This window comes from Amia ocellicauda, unplaced genomic scaffold (genome assembly GCF_036373705.1).
Source record: "Amia ocellicauda isolate fAmiCal2 unplaced genomic scaffold, fAmiCal2.hap1 HAP1_SCAFFOLD_140, whole genome shotgun sequence".
In the NCBI taxonomy this organism is placed as follows: domain Eukaryota; kingdom Metazoa; phylum Chordata; class Actinopteri; order Amiiformes; family Amiidae; genus Amia; species Amia ocellicauda.
Window position 1 is genome coordinate 85987 of NW_027102703.1, and position 6028 is coordinate 92014.

General features: G+C 43.8%; 3 non-coding genes across 3 annotated transcripts; all 3 read right to left on the bottom strand.

Moving 5' to 3' along the window:
* Positions 1-2929: 2929 nt before the first annotated feature.
* Positions 2930-3002, bottom strand: trnav-cac (transfer RNA valine (anticodon CAC)). Its single transcript has one exon. It is a non-coding gene; the product is annotated as a tRNA-Val (tRNA).
* Positions 3003-4577: 1575 nt separating this feature from the next.
* On the bottom strand, positions 4578-4650 carry trnav-cac (transfer RNA valine (anticodon CAC)). Its single transcript has one exon. It is a non-coding gene; the product is annotated as a tRNA-Val (tRNA).
* Positions 4651-5199: 549 nt separating this feature from the next.
* On the bottom strand, positions 5200-5272 carry trnav-cac (transfer RNA valine (anticodon CAC)). Its single transcript has one exon. It is a non-coding gene; the product is annotated as a tRNA-Val (tRNA).
* Positions 5273-6028: the final 756 nt, after the last annotated feature.

Below are 6028 nucleotides of genomic sequence, written 5' to 3' on the forward strand. Positions count from 1 at the left end.
TAAATGTAAAACAGAGAAGCCGCTGTAAATAAACTGTTTCTTAAATGTTTCTTTAAAAACTGTAATATTGTTAATAAAACACACACACACACAACAACATTTCATTTTTAAACGAACCTTCCAAGTGTAAACGCTTCCTGATCCCGGGACTTCCTGTTTCACAAACGTTTTCACGATCTGTTTAAATATTAAATACAATGAACACCTTCAAGCCTTTTCCTACAACCACTTTAAAACAGAAGTATAATAGCGGGAGATAAGCCAAACAACTTACTAAACCCTTTCAGACGGCTTTACTTCCTAACCAGACGGTACGGCAATCGGTCATTTCTAAACACGTTCCCCAGAAACAAGCCTAGACCTGTCCGGACTTCTAAAGATCTTTCCCAGAAGCCCCCGCCCTACAGGAAACGGTCACCCATGGCTTAAATATTAGCCCTCAACGGGCAAACAAAGCCCTTTTAAAAACATTAAAGTTTGAAAGATCTTACTTACCTCCACAGAATAATCGTTTCTTATGTTTTTCGGCTGGTTTAGCTTTTTGCACCGCTGTGAAGGTAAGAGACATGTTTAACCTTTAACCACACCGCTTTATAAAAAGCTTTTACCTCTTACAGGCTGCAGACATATACTCACAGCTATCAGATACCGGGGCTGACGGCCTTTCAGATTCGTGAAAGGTTACGGTTCTCGAAGGTAAAACGAAACAAGCCCTCGATGTGGAAGGCCTTTCGTTGTCTCGAACCACGTTTCTTAATACTGTTAGACAGGATAATTTTTTTAAATTAACAAAACTGGACTCAAACATCTTACAGAAACGTTATACAAACAAACAGGGGTTTAGTTCTTACCCGGTCGGCAGACAGCCTGTCTAGGGACAACCACTTCTCTTGGTCGATCCTCGGAGACATTAATCACAGGCCTTTCGATAGTTTCTGTGTAATTAAAGAGACCGGCATTAATATATATTAAAATGTTTTCATAACTCTAATGAGCCGCTTCAAAACCACACACACCCATACATAAGAACCCATGAGCGCAAACACAAAAATCTTACCGTCGTTGTTCCAGATGATCTCCTCAGCGTTGGGAATTAACTCCTGTTGACTGGCTGAAAAATAATTTTACAGAACTTAAAACAGATGTTATAGCCTTATTTACAATACATGCACACAACACGCTCTGAGTCAATGAAAATAATCTGAAGACTTGCCTAAAAACTCGTTTAAATCGAAGTCGCTGATGTTGTTTCCGGACATTGTTGATCTTTAGACTTAAATCGAAAGGTCAGTATGAGTCTGTCGAGCTGAAGACCAGACCTTCATACTTATACTGATGGCCACATGCCGGATCTGCTTGTAAGGCATTGTTCTGGTCTGGCCTTTGTGCCGCCCTGTTACCAATTAACATATCAAAACCAACCAATAAAATGACACTGCATCAAATTTCAAATAGAAACCAAGATGGAGACGATCTCTTCCTCTCTACTCTAAACTTTTATTAGAACCTTTAGGTCTCTCAAAAAAACATTTTTAAGCATCAAGACCTATAGTCAACAAACCACTAAGAATATTTCAGGCCTTTATAAGCGCTAAAAAACAACCTGAGCCAAGAAAATAACTATAAAGATCAAAAATAACTAGCGCTTTTACAGTGATTTTTTTTTTTTTTTTAATAGCGATGCTTTGTTTGGTATTAAACAAGTCACAAACTACTCAGAACAGCGTTTATCCCCGCAAAAGAGATATTTGGGTTTATTTTACAAAGCTTATAAATTATATAGGTTAAAAGTATTCTTAATGTTTTGATACCACATGCCATACGTACTGTTGTCTGAGCCCACCCCCGCCACCCATGGTGTGAGTGATTTAGCCTTGAGTGTTGTGATCTATTTAGCATTGAGTGATCAGTTGTTTTTATTTTTTAAACGATTCCTTATCATCAGGGATTGAGACTGCTAAAATACCTTAAAAGCATATCCTTATCTTAAGTCTAACTCTTATGAGCTTTAAGACCCTAGAATGTATTTAAGTAAAACGACTGAACACATTATGTGAGAGATAAAATATAACCACAGCTTTTTTTTTTTTTTTTTTTAAACAATTAACCTATACACACAAACACCCACACACACACCCTCTTTTTTAATTTTATTTTTAATTAAATTTGAGGGGAGAGACAGAGCCAGATACAGTGTGGATAACATAAGTACCCTATGCAAAACAGGCATTGTTAGGACCTGGGATCATAACAGACAACAGAACTTGTTGATCTTATAAAATGATTGGGCGAGAGAGAGAGAGAGACAGACAGAGACAGTGTGAATATGATAAACGCACTATTCAAAACTGGCATTGTTAAGACCTGGGACCATTACAGACAGCAGAACTTGTTGGTTTAGTAAATCTAAACCGTTATAAGATCATTACATGTATATTTAAAAAAGACCCCCAAACACTACAGGAAGAGCCGACCCATTCACACTCTACAGTTGACCAACAAGAACAACAAGAACAACAGGTTATGGGCGGCCTTGTTGTTCAGGGTTTTATGGGTGTACACTTTCTGACGGATATGACGTAGGAATAATTAAGGAAATAACTCTACCTAAAATCACGCCCCCCAATTATGACGTAGGAATTTTAATAAGCTTAGGGCATACGTCATAACAAAATAGGCCGCGCCCATAAAACCCTACTATCTACTCATAAGAGTAACAGCAATGTCGCCGATCCTGCTACGGTCGTATTGTAACAGCAACAACATGTATCGATTTTAAAACTGTCAGTTCCAGCGCCTCGCAAAGCTACCCTTCTGTGATCGTTTGTTCTCAAGGTCAGGATTTCTTGACACTCCGAGGAAGAGAAAACGATGGCCGGCCGCGTTACAGGGACAGATAACAAAGCACTAGCACGCGTGCACCGCGGTTTGTTTCCGCCCGGTTTCGAACCAGGGACCTTTCGCGTGTGAGGCGAACGTGATAGCCACTACACTACGGAAACCGACCTGTCCTGGTGTTTCGAATGGCTCCCATCGAAGCCGGCTGGTAAAACGCGCACAGGCGTTTCCCGTGGGCCAGCCTGTGAGATAAAGGTTTCTATTTTCACTGACCTATTTTGCATTGCTCAAGGACACATCAGGACACTTTGGAAACTCTTACAAAGGAAGAACGCCCTGAGCTATGACAAGACTTACACTTACCCCAACAAGGTCATGCTCACTGGCTTGTTCAAACAGCTGCTGCTCATCTTGTGCCACCATCAGACAATCACAGAGCTATTGTGCCTTCTACACCTTACGGTAGCTTTACTTTAACAATAATAATGACGGCGACCTCGACGACAAAAAGAAAAACAAGAACAACAACAACAACAACAAGAACAATAACATCATCATCAGATTTTAATTAAAAGTGGCTACACCAGCGTTTACAATTTCAACCTGTCGACGGACGGACGCTCTGAGTCCACCAATTTCGGGAACTCCAATGAAGAAAAGCCACCTACCGCCTCCGGGGAACCACGAGGGCAAGCAGGACGAAAAGGGCCGGCCCACAGCAGGCTCTTTCCGCCCGGTTTCAAACCGGGGACCTTTCGTGCGTTAGGAGAACGTGATAACCGCTACACTTCGGAAACTGACACCGTCACCTCTTGCTTAGAACGGTTACCGTTGGAGACTGCTGGTAAAACCGACCCGTCCTGGCGTTTCGAATGGCTCCCATCGAAGCAGGCTGGTAAAACGCGCACAGGCGTTTCCCGTGGGCCAGCCTGTGAGATAAAGGTTTCTATTTTCACTGACCTATTTTGCATTGCTCAAGGGCACATCAGGACACTTTGGAAACTCTATCAAAGGCAGGACGCCCTGCGCTCTGACAGTGCCTGCACTTAACCCAACAAGGTGATGCTGAATGGCTTGTTCAAACGGCTGGTGGTCTTCCTTCACCACCAGACTATCAGAGCTATTGTGCCTTCTACACCTTACGGTAGCAACAAATCTAACTACTGCTTTACTTTAACAATAATAATGACGGCGACCACGACGACAACAAGAACAACAACAAGAACAACAACATCAACAAGAACAACAACAACATCATCATCATCATCATCATCAGATTTTAATTAAAAGTGGCTACACCAGCGTTTACAATTTCATCCTGTCGACGGACGGACGCTCTGAGTGCACCGATTTCGGGATACTTCGGAAACTCTTTCAAAGGCAGGACGCCCTGCGATCAGACAGTGCCTGCACTTAGCCCAACAAGGTGATGCTGAATGGCTTGTTCAAACGGCTGGTGGTCTTCCGTCACCACCAGACTATCAGAGCTATTTTGCGCCTTCAACTACATAAGAGTAACAGCAATGTCGCCGATCCTGCTACGGTCGTATTGTAACAGCAACAACATGTATCGATTTTAAAAGTGTCAGTTCCAGCGCCTCGCAAAGCTACCCTTCTTACATCGTTTGTTCTCAAGGTCAGGATTTCTTGCCACTCCGAGGAAGAGAAAACGACAGCCACCCTTGGGGCAGAGAGATGGGGGACGGGTTACACGGCACTGGCACGCGTGCACCACGGGTTGTTTCCGCCCGGTTTCGAACCGGGGACCTTTCGCGTGTGAGGCAAACGTGATAGCCACTACACTACAGAAACCGACCCGTCCTGGTGTTTCGAATAACTCCTATCGAAGCCGGCTGGTAAAACGCACACAGGCGTTTCCCGTGGGCCAGCCTGTGAGATAAAGGTTTCTATTTTCACTGACCTATTTTGCATTGCTCAAGGGCACATCAGGACACTTTGAAAACTCTTTCAAAGGAAGAACGCCCTGAGCTATGACAAGACTTACACTTACCCCAACAAGGTGATGCTCAATGGCTTGTTCAAACAGCTGCTGCTTGTCTTGTGCCACCATCAGACAATCACAGAGCTATTGTGCCTTCTACACCTTACGGTAGCTTTACTTTAACAATAATAATGACGGCGACCACGACGACAACAAGAACAACAACAACAACAACAACAATAACTTCATCATCAGATTTTAATTAAAAGTGCCTACACCAGCATTTACAATTTCAACCTGTCGATTGACGGACGCTCTGAGTGCACCAATTTCGGGCACTCCAATGAAGAAAAGCCACCTAACCGCCTCCGGGGAACCACGAGGGCAAGCAGGACGAAAAGGGCCGGCCCACAGCAGGCTGTTTCCGCCCGGTTTCAAACCGGGGACCTTTCGCGTGTGAGGCAAACGTGATAGCCACTACACTACGGAAACCAACCCGTCCTGGTGTTTCGAATAACTCCTATCAAAGCCGGCTGGTAAAACGGGCTCAGGCATTTCAGGTCGGCTAGACTGTGAGATGGCGTCTGAAGTGCCGCGAAAGGATGCCATTTTCACAGACCTGTTTGGCATTGCTAAAGGGCACATCAGGACACTTTGGAAACTCTTTCAAAGGCAGGTCGCCCTGCGCTTTAAAAGGGATCCCAGCTATGTTGGAGTGGAGCTTTTTGCTTTGGGAGAGAAGGAGGGTACGTTGGAACCTTTTGAGACGGTAATTGAATACTCTTATGAGGACTGGTTGAAGGTGATGGCCTGGAGAGATCTGGGGCTTGTGGATAAGACTCTAGAAGGCTTGCAAGAGGGTCCAAGAGAATGCGAAATGGAGTCTCCGACTCAGGGTTTTGAAAGGTGTGAATGGGAAAGCTTGCAGAACTACGGTAGAGTGGTGAAGAGTCTAACTCAAACTACAGATCGTAAGGTTTTGTTTAGCAGTACCCTGATTACAAACCCTATTGAAGGGGGTGTGGAGGATCCAGAAAAACAGGTTACTGAAATTATGTTTGACGCCGTGGACTGGCCGTTCTTGAAAGAGGTCATAAACTGTATAAATGATGGTTTTGACATCTTGACCAAATGTTCGCAACTGGATTTGGTTAGAAGGAGAATATGCTGGATTATGGATTATATATCCCCCTTGAATGACGACGACGATGATAAAACAGACGACGTGTGGGGTTTTGGAGGGGGGTC